Source organism: Eulemur rufifrons, chromosome 15, assembly GCF_041146395.1.
Source record: "Eulemur rufifrons isolate Redbay chromosome 15, OSU_ERuf_1, whole genome shotgun sequence".
Taxonomy (NCBI): Eukaryota; Metazoa; Chordata; class Mammalia; order Primates; family Lemuridae; genus Eulemur; species Eulemur rufifrons.
Genome location: NC_090997.1, coordinates 36,091,065 through 36,118,671, shown reverse-complemented (window position 1 = coordinate 36,118,671; position 27,607 = coordinate 36,091,065). Strand labels below are relative to the sequence as shown.

The window sequence follows — 27,607 nt, the reverse complement described above, 5'->3', positions numbered from 1 at the left end:
TTTCAAACAATAACCTCCCTAAACCCTACCCTTTTGTAATTTTTTAAAAGTTCTTCTGGTGATTCTGAATTAGGCTATAGCCTAGTCATGCACTTTCTCCTCTATCAGAACCCACTTTTAGGGACTGTGAAAAGATGAAGTTTCCAAAAGATCTGTTAGTATTCTGAAAGAGTCAGTTAATTTTACATGAAAGCTCTTTCATCTTCATAGAAGTCTTTTTTTTTTTTTTTTAAATCAAGGTTGGCTCAGACTGAGAAAGACTTATCTGAGCAAATGCAATTTTACATGTGTATGGTAGTAAATACATTAAGGGTAAAGGATGCATGCTGTCAGTGTGCTGGCTGGGATGGGAAGAATTGAGATGTTTTCTAATGGGTTGAGGTGTGGGGTCAGCTAACTTTGGAGATGAGGATCATTTCTTTAAAAAGAAGGACACACATAGACACATGCACACACATAAACACCACACACACTCCTATGTAAAGTGGCAAGCTGTCTCAGAGAGACATTAAGGTTACCCAGCACATCAGCTACATATTGCAAGTATACAACTCTTAAAATGTTAAATCCATGCCTTTGCATATCTCCTTGGTCCTTCTTCAGTTTGCACGTCAAAAAGAGAGTATATTTGAACTGATAAATTGATCTCAGGAAGAGGGGGTGAACATTTATAATAGTGTTGGTGAAATTTTTGTCAGGGCCATATTCTAGTTTGTTAACCAGCAGTGTGTTCTCTCTCTCTCTCTCTCTGGGGTTTGTGTCTGCCTTCCCACTTTACCTGTGGCTGAAAGGACCTCTCTCAGTTCCCCTTACTGTTAATTTCACATATGTAATTAGCAGTCCCAAGTACTAGACAGTTAAACACATGTTTATTTATGAGTTTTAATCTTGGCAGATTCATACTCTTTTATGATATACAATGAAGCAAATAAAATATCATGAGACATTCTTCATGTTGGAGTTCAGGGTAGAAATGACCCTTCCCTGGTTGTGGAAACTGGAGGGTTAATGATGAAACAAGCCTGTCAGCAACCAGAGGTGTCTCCAGTCCTGGTTTTCCCGGAGTGTTTGTTCACCATGTGTTACTTTGAATGAATGACCTGAGTGAGAATGCTAAGCTTTTTCTTCTGAGTCTTACTCCTTTCAAAATCACAATGTTATAGACATTCCTTTTTGGTAACCTTATTTTAATAATGTCCAAGTACATAGATGGTCGAGTCTGATATGACTGGGTAAGTGATCTAGCTATAAACATAGTATACCAATGTCAAAAGCTGTTGGAAATGATCGCTTACTGTGAATTTTCCCAACAGTTGTGATATACTTTTAAAAGCATTTTTTTTATTTCAGAACGTCTGACAGAGCCTAATTGAGAAGAATATTGCATTAGTAAATTGCTCTGCCCAAGACAACTGCTGCTCTGTTTCTTTTCAGATTTTAAAAGCTAAGTTACAAATCTCAGTCTGTAGTTAAGAGCTTCAAACAATAATTACCTCTGTGAAATGAGCAGAAGTCCTTAAAAGGGTCTGCCGATTTCCCCGCAATCTTTCACAGGGCGAGCAGCGCTAGCTATATCCACTGATAACCCAGCTGCCTAGGAACTGAGTAAAGCCGGCTCCAAACTTCTCAGCTGTTGACAGGCTTGACTTGCTGAGAACACTGGTTAAATATAGCACGCGCGAGCTCAGCTCCTCAACAAAGTCATTGCTCTGACAGTGTTGTGAAGGGAGCAGAAGAGGAGAAACCTAATCTCAGAACCCAACAACACCTAGCAACAGTTGAAAAAACTTTTAAACAAAAGTCTGGGTGGGAGATATACAACAACTTCCAATTTCTGCTGATCGGGATTTCAGGGAGAAGAAGCTGCTTTCCCCCCTCTCTACTCAGTTTCCTGCATGACTTCAGCTATTGGCTAGTCCTAGGAAAGAAAGTGGGAAAAGCTTTTTCCTCTGTATTCTTTTGGGCTGGATAGTTTTCCAGAACTCGAGCCTGTCTTGGGCTGTGGGACGAGCCACTGGGTTCTTCAAAGGATAAACTACCTCCATAGAGGACATACCCTTGGTTAAACGAGCTGCCGTCAGGTAAGACCAAAATAAACAGCTACTTACTCTCAAGAAATTTCTGTTTCCACAAGGAAAGAGTTCTCTCTGATTCTGTTTTGTCTGTTTCCTTTGATTCTTCCTGCTCTACTGCGTGATAACACATGTAGAAATTATGATAATCATTGTGAATGATTAAAAAAGTCCTGAACATCATCTCTTTCTGAGAATTATACTGATTCCTTTTTAAACACAGAGAATTTTATGATGTTTTAATAGCCATCAAAATATTTCTGCCAAGCTATCACTCTTCGGCAGGTAATAGATATATGACAAAGGACAATTTTGCAGCTATTTTCACATTGGGATGGCTAAGCAATAAAAAGGATATTATCCCTGGAAGCAAAATAACTTTCATTTGTTGAAACTGACTAAGCTTCTGTGGTAAATGAGAGGAAAGTCCCGCATGGTGTTGGTACTGCTGGACTCTTGCTGCTTTACATGTCTCCTTTTGCCTAATTCTCTGATTACACTGGTACACCTTGTGCTGGTTCTGACCTTGTTACACTATAGTCACCCCAAATGCTTCTGACTAGGCACAAAATATGCCTGGTATTACATCACTACTTTTACAGTTGTTAAATATAACTACTCAGGAGAATGTTATTTGCATTGTGTGTATTTTAAATAAATTGAGTAATTGGTTGTATTTAGATAGAACAAATTCTTCTTCTAAAAACTTAAACTGAAAAAATTAGGAAAAAATCCTTTCTTAAGGTGCATGTATGTGTGTATGAATGTATTTACTACAGTGAGAAGGAAACCCTCCTTTTATCTGACGGTATATTGTCTCCCCTTCCATGAGCTGGCATGCAGTTTTATCAGAATTATTTAGAGTGATCAATTTCATGTTCAATCTGACATGTAAATTGGCGATATGGTTAGTGTTGACACCTGGTGATCTGTATTTGGGCTGGATTTGCATAAAAAGATTTTTTGTTTAAATGAACACGATAATTTGAATGCATGTTCTAATCTAAGGATAATATCAAAGAATATACAGAAACATCTTTTATAAGAAATTATTTGAGTCTATTTTGTCAATGTAAAGAATTTACCCAAGACCAGTTTCTAAAAATGTTTTCTAAAAATGCATTTTCTAAAAATGTTCCTATTTTAAGAAAAACCAATTAAAGCTTATGTATTGTATGTTCAGGAAAATGAAATAGGACCCACATTTCAGTATGTATTATGTTTCATAATTCTGATTACTTGATAAGTTTACAAAGTAAATGCGCTAATGATATATATTGAATATGTACAAATAATAATGCAAATGCACTTTGGTAACCTTGCTATTAGAGAATTAAACTCCTGGTACTTTAGTGGAGATGAAGTATCTTTGTCTTGAAAGAGTTTTGAAAAGTCAGAACTAAATGCTTTACATTTTTCTTATTTTTATCTTAAGAAGGGTCACATTGTTGGCTTACAAATATATGTGTAAAGCCAAAATCTACCATTAGTCCTAGGCATGTAATTTCTTTTAAAGTCAGTGGGACAGTATACAGATAACTAGGTATAGCATTTGGCCCTGTTTGCCATGTTTGCTGATGAAGTGAATTTTTGAGTATCATTAATTTTCTTATGGTTGTAAGTTTCCTCTTTTTTTTTTTTTTTTTGGTAAACACTAGAGATTGATATTAAGTTTCCTCTTAAAAATCAAGACCAGCTCTGGTGAAAGCATATGGTTTCCTCCACTATGTGAATAATCAGGCTCTCCACAACTATGCAGATCTGTTCACCTGTTCACTGAAGTTCACACCTCTGTGTCATTTTGGAACCCTCGCTTTCTCTTTTGCCATGAGAAATGTTAGATTCCTTTGCCATGTCTTCCACCGCACTAAGGCCTGTTCTCTTCAGCCTGCCTATTGTAACAGTACTTCTCCCCTCCCACCCTTCATTACCGTCCAAATCATCTTGCCCATGACCACGAGATTAATTTTCCTAAAGCATTGCTATGTTTGTCCACTCTTCAGTTATCTTCTGGGACTCCTGGTTGCTGCCAAACACCTAGGCTGGGTATTTTGAAAACCTTCAGTTATCTGGCACCTACTTAACTTTTCTAGTCTCACTACCACTACTCAACAACAAGGTCCTTCTGTACACAGTGAACATTTTATTAATAATGCCCTACCTTTGCCCATATTATTCCCCTTGCCTGGAACACATTTTATTCTCTCTTCCTCTAGAAACCTTACCTACTCTTTAAGACTCAGATCAGTGTTTTCCACTTTCACAGTGATTTTCTGGATCATACATTTTAGAAGTGATTCCTTCAGACAGTTTGGTGCTCTGTTAGAATTAGGGTACTTAGGAGTAGAATTTGCCCCATCAAATTCAAAACAATTTTATGAAGTCTAATAGGTGCAAGGCAGTCTCCAAAGCATCAATCGACTTTGGAACTTCTCAGCTCCATGCACACTGTGGATGTTCTATTAACATTTGTGGCTCTAGATTTCTGATGATGAGTACATGAGAAAGTATGGATAAATATAAAATCAAGAAAAGCTACTGAAAGCATGGTTAATAGCTTTTTACCTCAAAAATTTCTCAAGGGAAGTCTTAGAAGTTTTGTCATGCACAGAAAAATTACAAGTAATTTTAACCATACTCATGTACCTGATTGGGAAGATGATGTTGTATCACTCAAGAATGAAATAGAAAGAAGGGGATATAACAAGACTGTATACACATATGCACACACACACGTATATGCACGTCCTGGGTATGTACCTAGACCTCTAAATACCATAACTCATATATTTTTATCATCTTTTGGTGCCAGGTTCTACTTATGGTTACCTTTGGTACAATTCATTTAAATTATGGCTCCTTCTATTTGTGGGTCATGGGTTAGCATCTGGCCTTGAACATTAAAACATTTAAATATGTTATGACCCATTTTCTCTTCTTTTTCTCTAGATATTTAAAAAAAAAAGAGACATTTCTAAGCATTACCTTTAATCACTCATGAAACCTGTAGCCTTACTTTGTGAGATAAAGCATGAATCATGCCTTTGAAGCAATCTATTTTGTATCCACCAAAAGAAAAACATTCTCTTTATATTTTAAGATGGCCAAAAAGATTAACCTTACTCATCTAAATGGTTGTTCAATAGGAATCATTATGGAATTTTTAAAATGAAATCTATGAAATATTTCATATACTCATTAAACAATGGTTTCCCTTTGGTTATAATTTTTACTTATTCTTTAGAAGTGAAACTTCGGAGTTCACACGTTCTAAATAGTGCCACTTGTGTTTTTCTTTTTCAGCAGATGAGCACTTCTTCATAAAACAGGTACTTTGAGATATATAGTTTAACCGTTTGTGTAATCCCCGTTGTCACTTATTTGTTTAATCTTATTTCTTTAAACTTGTGGGTTTTAGGCAGCACCATGAGGAGTGAGTGAGGGGGCAAACTTAGGTTGAGATCTATTTCAATAGGAAGGTTTAGAGAAAAAGATTGGTAACAACTTGTTAGAAAAGCCTGCAACGTAAATTTGTTTATACATTATTTATTTTTAATATATGTATATCAATAGAAAGATAAGCTAATAAAAATACATTTTATTGCCTTAAATCCGAGTTCAAGATATAACAACAAGGGTATGTTCAAAAAAGAGGAGTCAAAAAAGGCCAGCAGCATAGGCAAGCCAGGTGGCCTGGATTCAGATTTCAGTTCAATGTGAGCTTGGGAAAATTAATCTCTGTGCCCCAGTTTCCTCATCTATAAAATGAGGATAATATTGCTATTTCCTCAAGAGTTGTTTTGAAAATTAAATGACTCAATAAAATTTATAGTTTAAAATCTATTCTTCAATAAATTTAGGCTATTAGGGCTTCATCACCTTAAATGTAGCTATTTGTTTACTTTAATCTTTGTTGCAAACAAAGTTCTTAGATTCAGATAGCTTGGAAACTCAAGTCCATAGATCATAGGAAAAGCAGAAGAATGTATTGTTTAAATTTGGAATCCTGTTTGGGACATACTTTGCTGCTGGGTACTCTAAGCAGACACAGTTTGAATGGCAGCCAATAATTTAGTATGGAATTTATGTTTCAAACCCTCCTTTATCACTCAGCAGTCTGCTGTCTTATAGAACCATTACTAAGAACCATTACTAAGAAATCACCCACAGCATAGACTGTCCTATGGTTTCTATATTTGCACTTGGAGATAAAGTGTGTTTATACAGAGTGCTTGGGTATCTCTTTTACAGCCGACTATACTGGGTAATGTATAACAATGGAGACTTCCTCCTCCATAGAAGGACACATTGTTAAATTTATCATTTTTTATTTCTTTCCTTAGATGATTTGTTTTGTTTTACTAACCTAGTAACAGATAAAAATGAAAAGCCCAAAAAAGGTCATCTTAAGCTAACTTCAACCTTACCAAATGGAAATGAATTCTTGCTATTCATTGTCCTTAATCCTATTCATTCTTCTTAAACAAAACAAGAAAAGTATATTCCAAGACAATCAAAAAAATTGTTATATCATAAGATGTGCACATATACTCTGCTTAATATTCTGTATGTTTAATTTAACTAGACTATAGAAAGCACTCTTATAAGTAGGGAAGTTTCTTAGTAGCTTTAGTGATAACAAATCTTATGCAGGATAAATATGCAGGTTTAGATCTGTTAATTGTACTTTATGTTTCTCAATTGAAAAGATGAGTCTTTAAAAAGTTGAGACAACTGAGTTTTAGAATTATCATTCTCTAATGAAAATCTTGTTGTGGGAAGAGAAAGGAAGGAAGGAAGGAAGGGAAGAAAAGTAAAATAAAAAAAGGTGGAAGGAACTTTTCTTGGCTTTTAAGAAAATGTTAGAGATTTACTAGGACAAAAATATAGGAACCTCAGGAAAATGTATTGGATTATGTTCTTTTTCCTTAAATGCTCAGTTCTGCTCTTTAGGTAATGAGAGAAGGGAAAAGGCTGCAGGCAGAATACAGCTTTCTCTGTGGTAGTAGCTGAGGCAGTTTAATTTCAAAGGCCAGGCAGCCTGTTGTGGAGGAACTTAGAATAAGGAAAGTTAAACATGAATCGAGCAGCTTTAGCTGGCTGTTAACCAGCTGATTGCAGAATTTGAGAAAGTCCCAGCAGAGAAATGAAGTAACACAACGTTAACCAGTACCCTCACGCTTCTCTGCCCCTGAGAGCTTTACTTAAGCCACAGCAAACTGAGAAGGCAAAAGAAGGTTTGGGTTTTTTCCCATTTTTGGGAAATGGTGTCAACGTGCATAATATTGGGTGATTTATGTGTTTCTGAGGCCTGTGAAAGACAAACTAAAAATTTTTTTAAGCTGATATAGAATTTATCTTAAGCGATCTGACTTTAATTGAGCCCTTAAGGTTTAAGGATTTTTCTGTTTTTAGTTTCTTGCTTAAAAGCTGTTGCCTACCTCCTTCACCAAAACATAAATGAAAACGATGTTTGTTGCTTCACTGGCCAAGGACCTGATACATCTGCGCTTGAAAATAGTCTCTTTTGTTTTTGTAGTAATTATAACTGCAATTCTCCCAAGTTACTTTGAAGACATGAATTATCTGCTGCTTACCTTTGCAAGGAAAAGGTGCAAGAAATCTATGAAATGGACCTATTAGAGTTGGCAAAATGCATTCTCTAAAAACTAATTTGCTAAAGATTTAAGGCCCAAAGATGGTTTGATTGATAATAGTAGACCACTGACATCACCTAGACAATCAAGTTGCTGCCAGCTTGTCTTGTTTATCTAAAAGATCTATGCAAATATAAGGTTCTCTCTCTCTCACATACACACACACACACACACACACACACACACGAGCCACAGATGATACAGTAATAGGGATAAATGGACTTTATTTTTCTTTGATATACTTGTGTCTTAAGTAACTCATTTTAGGCCTTTCTTCTTTGATTGAGGTACCACAGCACAACAGGAAAGGAAGAGGCATTGCTGAGTTCATAATGCTATTTCAGTGTGGCAACCTAAGTGTACATGAGGAAATGACGCCCCGGGCCTGTATTTGGAGCTCTGCAGTTACTGTGACGACAGCACACACTAATGGAAAACAAAGAGGGTCTGCTCCCTAGGGTGAGCCAGGAAGAGTTGTGCCAGCTCAGATTTTTCCTAATTATTCTATAAGCCTTGAAATGTGACACGGGAGGTATTCAAGGCTCTTTGTGTTTCATTAACTGTTTAGTAAGTGACACATGCTTGAAGAGCAGCCTGGTATTTGGATCAGGGAGTGGCCTTACATATAAGCTTAACTTTCACATGCTCTCTTGATAGATATCATCTTCTGGTTTGGATAACACCAAACCAACTGCTTTGGCCATAACCTGTTGTTTGTTCTAGTCCTTAAGGAAGCCAGCTGCACTGGTAGGGTTTACTCAGGGGCCCGTCAACTTTGGGTAATACATCCCTACCTTCTACATTCTGCTCATTCCATAGATAATAATAATATCTATTTGTAATGTATGTTAGCTATATAATATATGTCTATATGTGTTTAATAATAAATTTACTATATAAAAATCATTATGATAATAGCTAGCTTATAATCAAGATTACTATGTGCCAAGAATTGTGCCAAACACTTTACTTGGATGATTTAAAAATTTTTTTAAAAAATTTTTTAGTCACCCTTAGAAGGTACATGGATGACTTTATTTCTTTCTCATAACAACCCCATGAGGTACTATTTTTAATCCTTGTTTTATTGATTAGGAAAATAAAGTTTATAGATGTAAAGTAACTTGTCCAGTAGTAGATTTGAAATTCAAACCCAGGCAAAGTGACCTTATTTATCCCATATTTTCAATCATTTTTTTGTAATGCAGGCAGTCATTCAAGGAAGACCCTACCTAGATGACTATGAGATGTTTCAGTGAAAGGTGTAGAATGTAACACCGCAGGGGCTCAGCTGCCCCTGCAGTATGAAAAGATACACTAAGAGCAAAGAATAAAGAGATTTAGGGTCAAAAAGTCCACAGGGTTTCTCTTCCAGGGCCCCAAAGTGGAACCAGAAGCTTCAGTGGCCAGTGGAGTTGGGAACCTCAGGGAGAGGGAGGCCAGTTATTGCTGGAGCAATGTGGTTCTTGGTTTCTACACTGCAGAGTTGATTCCCGAGGAGAAGATGCCATGGAGCATTTGATTTTATGATATATTATGGCTACTGTGGTAGCCACATTGTTTGATACCACTGGAATTTTGGTCTGCTGTTGCTCCTGTTGACAATTCAGAACCCCACCTTCTATTGTAACAGTTGAATGCTCTGCTGGTCTCTGCTTTGGTCATAATCATGCAGTTTGTGAAGTGGGGTCAAGAGGAGTTCTACAAAATACTTATCCCAGCGTTGGTAGCAATATTCCTTCAAGAAGCCTTTGGTGGTGGTGGTGGAGGAGGTGTGTGTATGTATGTATGGGTATTTGTTAGAGGAGGCAGTGAGGAAGGGGACAGAAAGTCTTGTTCCACAGAACAGCTTCTTATTGGCTCCCAGTGACTTTGTTCAGGTGGTGAGTTGCCATTCTGGCAGCGTTTTGTGCCTTCAAAAAACAAAATAAAACAGTGTGTTATAATTTAAGGAAAACCACCTAACACTTTTCAGCCAGTGGTTTGCTACTTTGGAGCAGTGACATAAGATATTTTATTGGCTATTTTATTTAATTGTTTAATCTTTATTTACTGAGAGTTGCCTGCATGATGTCTAATTGTCTATTTGGAAATAATTGGAATCTTTGAGTTTCTATTTGCATATCTGGCATGTAACTTTCAGATTGTCTGAAGTAAAAGGAGAATAGTTCTAATAAAACTTTGATGGAGCAGATAATGCTTTGCTTTCTCTTATGCCAGTGGCCATAAATATTCTATTTTCCACTGTATCAAATATCCCAGGTAATGGGATTGATTATCCCAGGAAGGTGAATGTTTCACATGGAATGAATGCATATAACAGAATGGATCTCTGCCCTCTGAGAAATTAAATTCTAATTAGTTGAAAACAGTACCTTGTCACAACTGTGCTAGCATACCCCAGCACCCACCTAACACACACATACACACTCACTGTTGGTCAATGCACAAGACTTGTACAGCTGCTTACCTGACAGGCTAAACATCTTCCTGAAGCAAGTATACTCTTTGCTCTGTGGCACAGACATATTTAATCCAAACCAATGGCCAAAAAAAAAAAAAAAAGACAGAGATGTATTACACTTCACCAAGGCCCTCTGTTTCATTGACATGGTATCTCTTGATTTCCTTGCAATGAACTCAGAATTTCCCATTTGTCCTCTCCTGTCTTTATGTAAAAATGTATAACAGTATCAAAGGAAGAAAAGAGTTAGTGTTCTATCCTTTGAAGACAAAGGATTTGACTGGTTGGCTTCTGGAAGTTTTTTTTTTTTTTTTTTTTCTCATTCAATTATTCTAAATTTCTCTTGGCACAAAACTGAGTGATGATTTCCACATAAGTCTTTAGCTAATGCCTCTTAAAAGGAAGATATTAGCAATTTATCATATTCACTCAAGAGCCAACTAAGACTTCTTAAGATTTCCTAGTTCTCTTGGCACTTCTGCACCTGGTCTGCTTGCGAGCAGGAAGGCGGGTTCTAAGTCTCACACTGTCAATAATTACATAGCTTGGTCCTGGAGTCACCTATACTCTGAAGGAAACCAAAAAGAGTAGAAACCTCTAGACTCTGAGCTTACTTGGAACCATCAGATCATCTAGTCCTGTGGTTCTCGACATGCCCTGGGCATCACAGCCACCTGGGTTGCTTTAAAGATACAGATGCCTGGGCTGTGCCCCCAAGGTTCTGATTTAAGTTGTCCTGAGAGGATCAAGTATTAGTCTATTTTGGAAGCTTTTGTGTGATTTTAATGTGCATCCAGGGTTGAGAACCAGTTTTCTAGTACCAACTCATCATTTTGAAGAAGACAGTACTAGAATGAGGGAAGAGAAGTCACTCAGCCGAAGCTACAAAGTCCTCTGCAGGTAGAGTTGGGTCTGGTACTGAGCTCACCCAACACTTGGTAGTGGGCACTTTCCACACCTTGCAGTGGCTGTGCTTCTGTCTCAGGTGAACTGACACTCAGGATCATTGCCTCAATTTGCTTTTATGATCTTGACTAAGGATCCTTGATTGCTTCCTGGGTCCATTTCTGTGACTGCACTTCAGTTCTGTCTGTACAAGAGGTGGAACATGAAGTCGAGCAAGTACCAGAATTTAAGTCCCCTGAGTCCCAGTCTACTGCTCTTTCTATCACATGATTATAATGAGCAATAAATTAATATGTAATGAGTACTTTTGTACATTAGGCACTAACAAAGCCAGTATATGAGGCAGATACTGATATGCTCTATATTTTACAGATAAAGAGTCTAAGGGAATTGCCCATCTCTGCTCCACCTCCCCCCAGCAAGCAGGTGGCAAGTCCAGGATGAGTCCTGACAATTGGACTCCTCAGCCTGTGCTGGTAATCTCTTAATCACTTTGCTATTCTGGAGCCCACTCTGAGAATGTAAGGTGCTGAATGGCAGCTGCTTCCTTGTTTCGGCATCAGAGGTCTTACAGCACCTGGCTTTGGTGCCCTTAGTTCCTACTAACTGGGTTTTCTGCCTGACTGGAGATTGAGTCTTGCCTTCTCCTCTATTTTCCCAATGAGTGGCCAGATTAGTGGCAACCTATTCTCTTCAAGACTGTTTTAAGGTGCTCCATTTCCCTCAGTGACTTTGTTTCTTAAGTCCTGTCTTTCCTTTCCCTTGTGGACCAATATAATATTTTATGCCTTACTTTTGAGCATATGTTCTCTTTACCTGTATATAGACGTTCTAAACACAAACTCTACTGTCCTATTTAGACCGTTAACTTTTTCCCCAGTGCTATGAGTTTGGCTGTGTTCCCCATTTTCCCTGGGTTTCCCCTGTCTGGACTTTTTATACCACTCCCTAACTTCTCTCATAATATCAGCAACAACAGGAAGGGATTAATCATTTTGCTTCTCCTATAGCAGCAGGTGCATTGGAAACAAGCTGGTATGTCCTGTGAAACTGGCAGGTCAGTGGGTCAATGTACTCTGAAGAACTTTTAAAATCTTTATTTTTAGGTAGCACATATGGAATTAATTTTCTGATTGATTTTGTTACTTTGAAATTCTACAGAACAGACTTTTTCACACTTACGAGAAAACCTGTATGCATTGTTTGGTTAGATGAACCTTACTGAGTTGAAAATAACCATGACAATACTGTAGCATAGAATATTCTAAGCAATAGAAAGTAAACAAAAAGTGAAAGATTAATAAAAACAATTATTCTGTAAGTAATATTTACATGTAAATTCAAAAAATTTAATGTGAGATTCAGTTATGACATGGCATTGTTTTTAGAATCACCTTGCACAAAACAAGTGCTCAGCGTTTGTTAAATTGAATCCGTTAAATGTCATGAAATTGAGAAAGTAAACATCACTGACCAGTTTCCATTAATTGAACTGAATGTAATTTTCTCCTTGATAAATATGGTGATGATAATTAGTGACCATGGGTAATTATTGCTGTTTCTCAGTTTTCTCTAAACCTTTAATGGTCACATATTGCTTTTTTAACAATATAAATTAAAAATCAACAAATGTTTTAAGTGTTCATTAGTGTATCACAGAATAACCAATGCATAACTGAATGGGAGCTGGACTTAGTAGCTTTAATTAGCATAATATTATATATATATATTTCCATTAACTGACTAGAACTCTTACTTTAAAATACAATGGTATAAAACATAACTATTGACAAAAGTCTACTTGCAACTTTTTGCCCAAAACCACAACCAGGCTCTTATTGTAGTTCATTAGCTGGAAATGCTCCCATCCTTGGAAATCTATTTTGGAGTTAGGATTGCTCCACTCCTCTCCAAGTGGTAAAGCAACAGCTGCCATTTAATTAATGTTTCTGCTGACAGTTCCGGCTGAACACCATTAAATTTCCCTATCAGCATCAATACTATCCATGCTACTCTAAAAGGAAATATTGATTATTATTGCTTGATTTTTCCCTATTTCACCATAGCTTTCTTTCTTGCATCACTTCCTCCAAATTCCAATGATGCCATTATTTACATCACCATTCACATCTTCCAGGGAATAAAGTCCCAGTGGAACACATGTGTTCCTGGTGATGTATTGCCATGGAATCTCACCAAAACGAGCACGTGAAACACTGAGCTCAAACAGAGGAGAGGACAAGGGGGAAAACCAGATGAAAGTGACTTGCAGTTTCTCAGAAAGTGAAGAATTTTGTCTTTTTGAGAGAGAGATTACAGAAAAAGCAGAGCTCTTGTTTTCTACATAGTATTAATAAAAGATTAAAAACCTTCAATTCAATTTATATCTGGATTGTATTATTATTTCAATTTCTGCTCCCCGACGCTTTCACAAGAGTTGGATTTCAATAGTGCTATCGCTATTATTGTGTGAGAATTAAAAAAGATTTGGGCTGTGTGAAAGCACATGACTACAGAACGAGGTCCACTCAGTCTGCTCATCTTGAAGAATACATCCTGGGGCTCAGTTAGGCAAGGCCCCTGCAATTGGAGCTGGAACAGGGGCTAGACTGGTGCTGAACTGGGAGCATGACTGGGAGAACACAGGATCCAAATGGTGTGGCATTAGATGGCAAAGAGTGGTCCAAGCTAGCAGCTGGCATCTGAGGGTCTACCATGCAGGTATGGGGTGGAGGATGGTAGGTGGAGGATGGCTGCATTCTGACAAAGGCAGGGAGTCAGTCCGTGCTTGGGCTAGCTTGTCAGCAGGAACAGGAAGGAGAGCAGGGAGATGGAATTCAGGAATAAAATAGCTGTGGAGGAGGAGCCTTCCTAGAGACATGAGTGAGATTTGAGTGAGATGCCAGCATTGTAATACAATGTCAAAACAACTAAGGCATACTAAATCCCAGTACTGGACTAGAGCTCTGTGTCTCTCCTGCTTCACAGTCAGTCTGCATAATTCACTCATTCACTGAATATTCACTGAGACTCATATGTGTCAGGCACTGAGCTAGGGATTGAGATACAACGGTGCATATTATATTATCTCTACTCTCTAACAGGGGTTACAGGTAAAACAATGTAATTTCAGTGCCATGTGACTAGTGAGTAAATGGTTTTGTGGGAGCACAGAAGTGGGAGCACTCACCTGGTTTGGGGAGGTCAGTGACTGGTCCAGAGATCATAGATGGGGTAAAGTGACTCTCAATGTGGGAAAGGGACTGCAGAGGCTGAAAACAAGATGGGGCCTGACAAACAAGGTCTAAGGGAATGCAACAGAAATGAATGTGATTGAAAGGATGATTTGTTGCAACAAGTCCACATAGCTCTACAAATGGTGGAGAACTAGTAAGTTGCATTCTTTCAGTTACATGATAATTTTAATGTTTTTAAAAATAAGGTGATGGGCTGGGTTTAGTGGCTTACGCCTGTAATCCTAGCTCTCTGGGAGGCCGAGGCGGGATGACTGCCTGAGCTCAGGATTTCGAGACCAGCCTGAACAAGAGTGAGACCCCATTTCTACTAAAAATAGGAAAAATTAGCCAGGCGTGGTGGTGCGGGCCTGTAGTCCCAGCTACTCGGGAGGCTGAGGCAGGAGGGTTGCTTGAGCCCAGGAGTTTGAGGTTGCTGTGAGCTAGACTGACACCACGGCACTCTAGCCCAGGCAACAGACTGAGACTCTGTCTCGAAAAATAAATAAATAAAATAAAATAAATAAAAATAATGTGATGAAGAGGATCCACTATATACATATATGTTCACCATACTTGAATCTTTAGTGGCCATAAATGAGCCAGCCAAATATGCACCTCATGGGCTGGAAAATTCCTCACCCTCACCACCCACATTGCTGAGCATTCTTTCGGAACAGTGACCACTCTCGATATGTCTGAAAACAGGTGATGAATTCTTCCTATGAAAGTATTTGCTTTGGGACTTTTACAGTTTTATGCACTTTGAAAAAATACTTACATATATTCAACACTCCACTTCAACTGCCTAACTGCTGCTTGGGCAATGAACCTGTGTGATAGCCAGGAAGTTTTTAAAAGGCAAGTTGAGAGTATTGCCTTATCACATATTAAAATGAGTTTTGAGCCAGTGTGTTGGTGCATACCTGAAGTCCCAGCTACTCAGGAGACTGAGGCAGGAGGATCACTTGAGCCCAGGAGTTCTAAACCAGCCTAGGCAACATAGTGAGACACCATCTCTGAAAAAAGAAAAGAATTTTGAAGTCACACTAATTCAAGTACTTTGGTAGTGGTATCAGAATCAGTTCACATCAGATGAGGAGATCAAGGGAAAATAGTAGAAAGTCCAGAAAAATATGCACCTATATATAGGAATTTTGTGTTAGAAAAAAAGAGACATTTCAAAACTGTAGTGAAAATATGAATTACTCAATTAACAGGGTTGAAATAATTGGAAGAAAATAAAATTAAATCTCTATGTTACACCTTATGCCAAAATATGTACAAGATGGACCAGAAATTTAAGTATAAAAAATTGAAAATGAAATACTGTAGTAAAAATAAATAAATAAAAATTTTAAAAAAGTATATAGGTGAAGTGGGGAAGACCTTCCTAAGCAAGACAAAAAAATAGTAAAACAAAAGACTAAAATATTTGACTCTGTAAAAACTGAATGAAACTTTTACACTGAAAGAAATCTCCCATAACCCTCATGAACAAAGTTAAAATTCAAACGGCAATTTGTGACAAAAATAATCAAGGACAAATATCCTTAATATAAAGAACTCTTTTAAGTGAATAAAGAAAAAGAGACACAACAGGAAAATGGACAAATGACATAAATAATTTGCAAAAGTGTTTAACCTTACTAATAATTAAAAGTTCAAATTAAAAGAAGGTAGTATTATTTCGCCCAACATATTGGCAAAGACAAAACAATTCAGCACCCAGTATGATGACGGTAGGAGGAAATGGTCACCATATATTGCTGGTGGGAAAATCAACTGGGACAAGCTTCCTGAAAAACAATTCAACAATATGTGGCAACAATCCTTACAATCAGAAGAAAAATAAGGGCACTTCCATTCTGAAAACTAGAAGAGCCTAAACACATGCAATGCTTTTGAGAGTGCATTGTTTTCTCTTCCTCCTATTCTCAAATCTTGCCTATTGACTTCTAAAAATTTGGCAGACCTAGAGACTGTTATTTTTTTTTTTTTTAAAAGAAAAGCCAACATACTTCTTCCTTAGTTGCTTAATAGGATTTCCTAGGAGGGACCTTGCTGGATTAGAGTTGTTGAAACAAGGCTGCACAGTCCATTCTGCCTAATCACTGAAGTGCCGAGTACATCTTGATGGCAACTTATTTCCTGAGTAATGTTATTATCAAAACATACACCGATAGCCAAAATGGATACATTTGTGACTAAATCCTGAGGGTGAGGGACTATGGAGCAAGTGCATAAAATGTGGCACTGGACCAAGGAACTCCTTGCCTTTGATCACTACTTAGCAGAAAACTACTCAGGCTTATTAGGGTTGGACTGATCCAGGAAAGGGGTACTAAAGCACAAGTTCTGGGCAATCTTTTAAGTTCAAAAGATTTTGAAAAAATCTGAAAAATAAAATTGTTTTCCCATAACATTTGTGGATACTGGTAGATGCTCAGAGGTGTTTGACTCTAACCTCCTTTTATGAGAGATGAAGCTGAGACTCAGACAGTTGAATTTTCTCAAGGTCATATAGTTTATTAATTCAGATGTATGAATTCACAGACGAGCCACAGCATCATGTTGCACATCTTCCTAGAATCCAGAACACCCCCTGTTTTGTGGTATTTCCCAAGGTACCTGTTGTACGAGAGCTCATGCTTTCTCTGTCTCATCATGCCTCTGGCACCACGGATGATGGACTTTCTGGTGGATGTCTACCCATCGATCCTGCCTGTTAGCGTGGTGGGTGGAGAGAGGCTGGTGCTAACCTCGGTCCTAGTTACAGAGTGGTGTGTGGGGTGAATGTGTCCTGCGAGGGGTCCTGTGAGGGTGGTACATGATTCTCAGCTGCTTCTTGCTGCACTGAGAGCAGGGACATTTTGTGAATGGGTAGGAAGCAGTGATGTGAGTAAAATCTCACTCAAGACCTTGTGTGCTAACATTCTGCTTTCTTTTGGGGAAGCCCTGTTTTGGAAGAAGCCACTGTTAGAAGGTTACCCAGAGTGAAGCTAATCATTAAACATTTTAAGCCAAATTGGCCATCTAGATCATCTTTTGCTGTTTGGTCCTACAAAGCATGTGCTGAGATGAGTAGTGTTGCCCTGTCATGTCAATTACCCTTGCAAGTGTTTTTTTCATACTGGGCACAAGTGAATGAGATCTCTTTACTTCTCTCATACCCACAGGTAAAGAGGAGCGAGCCCAAGCATCAGATAGAATTCTGTTAATTACAATGTAAATTTGAATAATGGCAACAACTGTGCTTTATTTCCAACTTCTCTTTAGTGATTGCCTGACCAAGTAATTTAGCTAACAGTGCATTTATTCAATGAATTCATTGCATTGTCCATTTGTAGCCCCCATTTCTTTAAACAGCCTAGCCAATAACATTCTCATGTCCTTGTTTCATGTTATTTTTCATAGTCTCCCTCACATAATCACACTGTGACTTGTGGGAATTGTTTCCCACCTTCCCTTTCCCTCTGGGTTCAACCCTTGATAATTGCAAATTTTTTTCCCCTCCCTGCCATGGAGACCTTCTCCATCAGGCTTTTTAATCAACTTTCCATGCTTTCCTGGGCTTATTCCTTATTATTTCCTATTTCTTTTCAGAACTTCTTTCTTTAAAAAAAATTTGAAAATAAATCATTAATATTATTTTTATTGACAAATTATAATTGTATACATTTATGGAGTACAATTTGATATCTTGATATATGTATACAATGTAGCATGATTAAATCAAGCCAACCTGCACATTCATCACCTCAATTAGCTATCATTTTAAAAGGTGAGACATTTGAAATTTACCCTCTTAGTTATTTTGCAATATATTACATCATTATTGGCTGTAGTCACCCTGCTATGACATAGATCTCAAAACATATCTCTTCTGTCTATCTGAAATTTTGTACCCTTTGATCAACAACTCCCCATTCTCTCCCCACTGCCCCAGCCTCTGGTAACCATCATTTTACTTTCTACTTGTATGAGTTCACATATATGTAAGATCATGCAAGAACCCTCTTTCTGTTATTTCTTCTGCTCCAGCCAGTCTTAGATCCTCTTTCAACATTCATATGTATGAAAACTATACCAATCAAGAGACTTTTATTAATGTTGTAGAGAAAGTTGTTATTCACAAAGGATAATTTCTTATCAATGATTAACCTTCAACCTCAAGATTTATTATCAATTTCCATTTAAAACTGTTAATCCGAATCATTCTTTGAGAAATATCCATCTTGGAGGAGGGAACTGAGTTTGTAGAACAAGTTACCATCAATGAGGGGTCGAAACAGATACTTGGGAATAGAAGATGGCCTGACTTGCCTCTGTTCTTAGGTTTTAATATTTGTTTTTCTTTTCTGGAATTTGGTGCTTTGAAGGGGAATAGTATCTATCGTACTAAGATATTGGGAGAACATGGCCTGAGTACAATGATGGTAAAGGGTATTTAATATACTAAAAGGTCAGACTCTTTGTTACATAAAGTCCTCAGCTAAATTCCAGAAATTTTTCAGAAGTGCATTGGAGCAACAGCTTAACTTTAAAATGAGAGTTATAAATGGGTATTTAAAATATGTATGTAGAATAGGTTGGGCACCATTTTCTGAAATATTCTTGAAAAGATTTTGCATAATGTTGATGCATAATTACTTTCTCTTATTCAACTTATTTCTTCACTAATAGTGGTTGCTTTATTTGCTTAGTTTGGATCACACCAAACAGAAGGTTACATGTAACCTCCTATGTTGTGTGTGATCTGGCCCTAACTACAGAAACAATTATCTAAAAATTTTCCCAGTGTCTGTTACTTAAAGCCCAATTAAACTGAATGACAAATTAGTAATCATGACACCAATAGACCCAATCTATAAAGTGTCATGTAAATATGACAATCATTACTGTTAATTTTAATATAACTATTATAGCTATTGACTTTAGAAAGAAAAAAATGACAGAATAATAGTAATCACAGTTTATTTTTATTGAGTGCTTCCTATGTACCAGGAACCATGCTAAATGCTTTATGTGCATAGGATAATAATTATTATTCCCATCTTATAGATATAATCATGCTATTTTTTAAATTCTTTCTTAAGACATGATCTGACCTGTTGTCATCAAAAATTTGGGCTTTTCTGAAACTCAGATATCTAGAGTTTAGAAAACACAGTGAAGCTCATGAAATAATTCTTTTCCCTCATAGATTGGATACTTGATAGATTTGATTTGTATATAAAATTCACCATGAAAAAAAAATTTACCCACAAAGATACTATTGAGGAATCAAGAACGTAAGCCATATTCAGAGCCATTTTAACTTTTTAACCTCAGAAAAGATCTTTTATTATTTTAGTAATAGTATCATCATAATATATAATAACATGTTATATTATTAAGATGTGCTGAGCTGTCCTTCATAGGGAATGGAGGGAAGATGGACAGTGCCCGGCCACCATAAATACAAGGACTGTGGGCTGGTTTCAGGAGAGGAATTGAGTTAGCTCTGAGCCTTGATTGTTTCATCCCAGATTCCTCTCATGACTAGTTCAGGTTATAAATTATGTTTTTCCTTGTTGAAAGCTATCTGCTTTTAGTGAGAGCAAGTCGTCAATCTTCGTTGGCTTTTCTAGAGCTACTTGAACTGACCAGCCCAGACCGTGTGTGATTTGCAATTCAAATTAACATTGATTTATACTTGAGATGCATTTTTATGGAGAAATCTTAATTATACTGACTTTAAAATAGAGATCCATCATACTTCTGTCTGATATTATCTTCTTTGGATAACTAATGAGTGCAATACTCTCACAGAAAAAGGAATGACTCCCTCTGGGGAATCCAATGAACAGCTCACCTACTGTCACCATGTCAACTACAGACCTCCTCCCTCCCCCAGCAAACACTGCTGGAAGAAAAAAGGCACTAGTATCTCAGTGGGATGCACAAGTTACAGAGGAGAGGTCCTATTTTCTTTCCCTCTGTTTGCATACACTGACTATTCCTGAATTCATGAGATTGTTGGGTCTGACATGTGGCTAGTTACCTCTTCCTTTACTTCTTGTCCTGGGGTTGTGGGAATTGGAGGTGGCAATAAATACAGCATGGGTGGTGTTAACTAAAAACAATTAAGGAATCACAGCTATAAGATTGCAGCATTTTTGTTACAGTGAAAGCATATGTTTTAATAATAGCGTACTGTTAAGAAAAGGTAGAATTTGAGTTGCTTTCAGTACATTCACATAAGGGCAATCTCTGCAGACAAAATTTGAGAGAGTAAAAGACTATTTAATAAAATAATACATTACGTAAAAATAAATGCATTACAGAAAGTATTTTTAAGATTCTATTGGAAAAATTAGAAGGCTGTATTTCAAATACTAACAGTAGTTATCTCTGTTTGGAGAGAGAAATGTGTGAGTTTGTTTCTATAGTGAGCATGAATCATATTTAATAAGGAAAAAAGTTGAATTGTAAAATAATTTAATGGATTAGTTCACGTGGCCAAATAGATAAGGAATACTTCATTTAAACTCATAATTTATTAAGATATCCTCTGGAGGTCATAGTGCCAAAATTGTATGTATCAATATTATATATATGTATTTATTTATACCCTACCTTCTTCTATAAAAGATTTTAAAAGGTACTTATAGATTTCATAGGGATTGTAATATATTGCCCCAAATAAAACCATGTCTCTATGTTTTTAAATAAAAAAATTCTTGATTAACATATGCATGAACATTTTGCTTTCCTAAGAATACATTTATTTTTTATTTTTTTATCTTTTTTTTAAATTTCAGCTTATTATAGGGGTACAAAAGTTCAGGTTATATATATTGCCCATGTACCGCCCATCCCCCTGAGTCAGAGCTTCAAGTGTGTCCATTCCCCAGTCAGTGCGCATTGCACTCATCATGTAGGCATACACCCATCCCCTCCCCCCACCCCTTTCCTCAGTCTGATACCCAATTCGTGTCATTCCCAAATGTGCATTTAGGTGTTCATCAGGGAAACCAATTTGCTGGTGAGTACATGTGGTGCTTGTTTTTCCATTCTTGGAATACTTCATTTAATAGAATGGGTTTCGACTCTCTCCAGGAGAACAAAAGGGATTCTATATCACCGTTACTTCTTATAGCTGAGTAATACTCCATGATATACATATACCACAATTTACTAATCCATTCATGAATTGATGGGCGTTTGGGTTGTTTCCACATCTTTGCAATTGTGAATTGTGCTGCTATAAACATTCGGGTACAGGTGTCTTTGTCATAGAATGACTTTTGTTCCTTTGGGTATATGCCCAATAATGAGATTGCTGGATCGAATGGTAGGTCTACTTGAATCTGTTTAAAGAATCTCCATAATGCTTTCCACAGGGGTTGCACTAGTTTGCAGTCCCACCAGCAGTGTATGAGTGTTCCTGTCTCTCCGCATCCACGCCAACATGTGTTGTTTTGGGACTTTTTGATAAAGGCCATTCTCACTGGAGTTAAGTGATATCTCATTGTGGTTTTGATTTGCATTTCCCTGATGATTAGGGATGTTGAACATTTTTTCATATGTTTGTTAGCCATTCTTACATCTTCTTTTGAAAAATTTCTATTCATGTCGTTTGCCCACTTTTTGATAGGGTTGTTTGATTTTTTCTTGCTGATTTTCCTGAGTTCTAAATAGATTCTTGTTATCAGTCCTTTATCTGATGTGTAGTACGTGAAATTTTTTTTTTGTTTATTTTTTAAAAAATTAAACAATCATGAATTTATAGAAACGTTAGAACTACAGTACAAAAACCTTTCTTCCTCCCCCTCCACCCCAAACCACCGGAGGGTAATTTTCAATCTTTTGTCTCATTATTTCTTTGGTGAATGAATATTACCTACAAAGAAAGATATTCTTTTACATAACTACAACACAAACATCAAGATTAGGAAATTAACACTCATACATTATTACCATCTAATCCTCAGAACCTATTCAAGTTTTGCAATTGTCCTAGCAATGTCTTCTATAGCAAAAGAATTTATTTCAGAACCCTACATTGCATTTAGTTGTGTCTCTTTCGTTTATTTCAGTCTGTAACATAACCTTAGTTCTTTTTTGAAACTTTTGAAGATTACAGGCCATTTATTTTGTAGAATGTCCCTTATTTTGGGTCTGTCTGATATTTCCTCATGATTAGATTTAGATTATGCAGCTTTGGCAAAGCAGTTGTTTTTAATACCAAAAACTGTCTTTTTTGATAACAGAAGGATAACTTTATTGACACAAGAAAGCCATAATCTCAATTGACTTTTCATATGACTCCATTATTTATAACTTTCACATCATTTTTTATTTTAACCAGCCTGTTTTGGTGCATGAATTGTAGCAGAAAGTCTTGCCTTTAACTGCCCGGGTGGTCTAGCCCAGGATTTCTCAACCTTAACACAATTGACATTTTGGGGTGGTTAATGCCTTGTTGTGGGGGCCCTGTCTTCTACATTGTAGGATATTTGTCAGCATCCTTGGCCTCTACTCACTAGCACTCCCTGAACCCAAGCTGTGACAATGAAATGTCTCTAGACCTTGTCAAATGTCCCCTGAAGGGTGAAATTGCCTCTGTTTGAGAACTGCTGGTGTAGCTCATTCCTTTTGCTGATCTGAACCCTACTGGTATTCAACTCTTCATGAAACAGAAATAGAGTCATTTAGGCACTATCTTTTCTTCCACTTGAGTTCCATATTTTACATATAATCTTCTTTTAAATATAACCAGATGGAAGACTATCTTCTTCCATCACATTCTAACAATGGTATCTCCTCTAAATACTAAATATGCTCAGTTGGTGCAGTATCCATTTTACTAGCAAACACCAGTCTTAGTGAGTATCTAAAAAAAACAAAAACAAACAAAAAAAAAACTTCTTTGGTGTTTATCTTGCAAAGTCCATTAAAAAAACAAAACCAAAATCAAAACCAGGTACCTCCCATTTTCCTCAATAACAAATACAATTTTCTGATTCCATTGTTCTTTCTGTTCCTTAAGGACACATTTTGGCAAGTAGTTATTTTCCAAGTAGCAGTTGATTTCATACCTTTTTGTATGTTTGCTCATTTTCACCTTATTGTTTTATATTCCTATCTAATTGGAAGCTCTTGAAGGGCAGAAAGTCATACCTCTTTTGTGTTCTCTATGACCCTGAAATATGGCTAAACTAAGTACAGTGGACACTCAATAAATACTGGATCAATTCAACTGCCTATACTGGAAGTGTTTGAAAACTGAGTATTTTAAAATATGACAGATTCCCAGCAAGTTTAACTTAAGAAAGTGCAAAAAAGAGGTTCACTAAAATATATAAATTTTCTAGTAATTAATATTAGTCGTTTGCCTTAATATTCTCATAAAGCAAATGGAAGCTAAACTAGCAGAAATATGCCTCAGGCAGGCTTGGGGTTGGGTCTGTTGTCCAGTGTTATTCTGGGAAAACTGAACTTCCATTCCCTCCACCTTACGGCAAACTTAGAAAAACATGCCCGTGTGTTACCAATCACACCTGTACAGTTAGTACTAATTGAAAACTTTGCAACATAGAGATTGTAAGCAACAGCACATTGCCAAATTCAGTCTTTAGCCTTTATTTTTACTTTCTTTTCTTTACAACTATTCCAATATTTTTCTACCTTTCTAATTAAAGTGTATAATTCTGCTACTTGGGAGGCTGAAGTGGAAAGATCACTTCAGCCCAGGAGTTCAAGGCCAGCCTGGGCAACGTAGTGAGACATCATATCTAAAAAAAAGTGTATAGTCCTAAAGGGAGGAAGAGAAGGCAAGAGGGTATGAAACACCTTTAAAAGCAGCAAATGGGAGCATCTTAAATGACCCTCATAGTGCTGGGTGCCTTTGTGGGGACCAAAGAGCAGGAATGTTGGTGCAGTCTCTGGGAGAGCTCCTGTGTGCCCTTCTTTGTACTGCAGTCTTCATGCTCAATTCCTGGATTCTTAACTTATATAAAGGAGGTTAAAGGATTGTGAATCCTTTGCTTGTACTTACTGGGATCTTTCCACTGTTATTGCCTTCACCATTTGGCAGCTTTTGTAGTGATTAAAATTTTTCTGAGAAACTTGCATTAAGTCAGGGAGAGCACCTAAGATTCTATTTCTATCTATATCATATTTGACTTTTGTCTATTATACATGGAAATGGCTTTCAAGACAGGCTCCATTACTTCCCTTTGAATGGAATGGAATGAACTTAGTGTTTCTACTTGAATTTTAAAAACCAATTTTCCATTTAATACTTTTCCACTACCAATAAAGAATTTTGTGTTTTTTTTAATTCCATTGAATATTTAATAATTTTCATTTGGATTTTGCTTTCATTATTCATTTATTTGACATATATTTTTAAGGCCCTACAATGTTATTGTATCGTAAATAGGCACTTTAAGGGTATCAGAGTAAGTGATCCTTCCTCAGGGATTGTCCATAAAGTAAAGTTAAAAAAACAACACACGATCTTCTCAGGTTTAGTCAGTTTGAAAGAATTCAGACCTGATTTCATATCCAGACTCTATGACTGAAAAAAGCCTATGCTCTACCATGCCCACAGTGTTCCCTCTAGGGTATAGACCTTAATTAGAAAGGTAGGAAAATATTGAAATAGGTGATGAGAAAAGAAAAGTAAAAATATAGCTAAGAGACTTTGAGATTTGAAAATGTGCTGTTTCTTTCAATCTCTATGGGGCTTAACATGCGGCTTTTGGAAGAAGTAAAATTTATGACGTACTTTATATTATGTCTCTGTGACCAATATATGTGTTGTGGAGATAATTTGATGCTTTTAGTTCTTTAAATATTTCTTCTTAAATAAATCCATTCAGTCCATTAACCATAGTTAATGTTTTCCCACTGGTTTGTACATGTCATAGCTAAAGACCAATGTAGACTAATGGGGAAGGAGAAAGAAAAATTAGTACATTCATGAATTATTCTCTGTTCTCACTTTAGACAAGTTAATTTTCCTTAAATTATCAGGTTCTGTCTTAATCATAGGCCATTTGTGGTTATCAAGAAATAAATGTTTGTATTTTTGGCCTTCACAGTCTTACATTTTACACTGAAAGCTAAATTCAATCAGTCCTTTAACACCTTATCACAGAACATTCAATGTGGGAATCAAAATGTTAAAAAATGGATAACTCTTAGATTACAAAATTGTTCTCCCAGTGAATATTGAACTAAGACTCGAGGAAGACTATTCTTTTAAATTAACATTCAAATGTTACAATTGTATTAAGAGAGCAACTTGTTTCCAGAGTAATCATATTAGAAATTAAGGAGCATTTATGTCACAGCACCCTGAGTGGATAAATTAAACTTCATCCAAAAAATGGCCACAAAAAATTAAGCCCCACCCAAGATTATCTTTCATTTTGTAAAGCCAGAGGGTAAAGGATTATACCTATGGTATGCTGCATGTTTGGATTCTCTAGTACTATAAATGAAGGGAAAAAATAGCTTAGATTTTATAAAGGCTATTGTTTCATTGATTTCTCTAGTTTATTTTTATTTATTTATTTATTTTTTGGCACCCAATTTCTCCAGTTTAAAGCAATTTTGCTTACAGTACTTTGTAACTTCATCACTTTTCTTATCTTCCACATTTATAATGTAGAAAAATAATTTGTACATTAAAAACATTTTAAATTACCTTAGTAATAGATTTTCCTTATAAAAATTATAACTTTATAGATCAAGCTAAGGTACCCTTCGATTATTCCCCTCTCCAATACCCCCATATTAGTCCTCTCTCAAGAAATAGTCACTATTAACAATGTAATGGATATGCTTCCAGACTTCTCCAGGGGATTGCCCATGGAGAAGATATCTTTCTGTGTATTTCAACATAAATGATATGTACATTATTTTGCCTAACAATATGGCTAAGACAATTTTTCATGTCACTAGAAATAGGTCCACTCATTTTAGAAAATTGCAACATGGTTTTCCTTAAAAAGGATGCACAATTATTTAGCCATTTCTGGTTTTGTGAATATTTAGGTTGTTTTGAAGTTTTCACTGTTAACAAATAACATTGCAATGAAGATCCTTGTACTTGCTTCCTTGGGCACATGATTAGGTGGCTCTGGGGTAGATACTAACAGTAGAATTTCAGGATGATGGAGTATACAAGATGATCTCTGAAGGGGCTATACTTGTACCTGTATTCCCTCCAGCTGTGTATGAATATATTCATTGAATTTGAACTTCCTCCACTAAAGTGAGGTTGAGTATCATTTTAGACAAATCTTGACCATTTTTATTATTTCTTCTGTGAATTACCAGTTTATATCATTGACCTACTTTTCAATTAGATTGGTTGTTTTTCCTTCTTTAAATGACTTGTTGATTCTAATCCTTTGTTGTTAGTTATGTTGAAATATCTTCTCCTGTTTACTTGCCTTTTCAGTTTTATACTGCTTTGGTCATTCAGATGTGTTAAATATTGATATAGTTAAATTCATATATATATATATTTTTTGAGACAGTCTTGCTCTGTTGCCTGGTCTAGCGTGCTATGGCGTCAGCCTAGCTCACAGCAACCTCCAGCTCCTGGGCTTAAGCAATCCTGCTGCCTCAGCCTCCTGAGTAGCTGGGACTACAGGTGTGCACCACCATGCCTGGCTAATATTTTTCTATTTTTTAGTTGTCTAGCTAATTTCTTTCTATTTTTAGTAGAGACGGGGTCTCGCTCTTGCTGATGCTGGTCTTGAACGCCTAACCTCAAGCAATCCTCCCACCTAGGCCTCCCAAAGTGCTAGGATTACAAGTGTGAGCCACCATGCCCAGCCAAATTCATCTTTAATGGCTTTTGCTTTTTATGTATTATTTCAGACAGTCTTCCTGACTCCAAGGTAATATATATTTGCCTACATTTTCTTCTAATAATTTCTTTATCATTCAAAAAATTTAAGTCTTGATTATACTTTTGTGAGTGATATAATATAAAGTCTAATTTTATTTTTTACAAATGGTTAGTTCTTCTCATTGATTTGAACTACCATACCATTTTTTCTCATTGATTTGAAATTCATATTTCATAAATGAGTTGTTCATATACATGTACAGATACAAGCATACATATTTATACTTTTAATAAACATATTAGGTTGGCTCTATGATTATTCCCCATTTTACAGACAAGGAAACTTAGGCAGAGAGATATCAAGTGACTTACCAACAACACATAGTCAAGAACTGGTAGAGCAAGAAATCAAACCC

The 27,607-nt window shown here is 36.5% G+C and overlaps 1 protein-coding gene across 1 annotated transcript in view; it reads left to right on the top strand.

The window, feature by feature from the left end:
* The first annotated feature begins 1,694 nt into the window (after positions 1-1,694).
* Positions 1,695-27,607, top strand: part of FILIP1 (filamin A interacting protein 1) — a 163,144-nt gene continuing 137,231 nt past the window's right edge. Inside the window, exon 1 of the mRNA XM_069488235.1 lies at positions 1,695-2,081. The gene's annotated coding sequence lies outside the window, so the exon portion shown is untranslated. The remainder of the gene's footprint in view (positions 2,082-27,607) is intronic.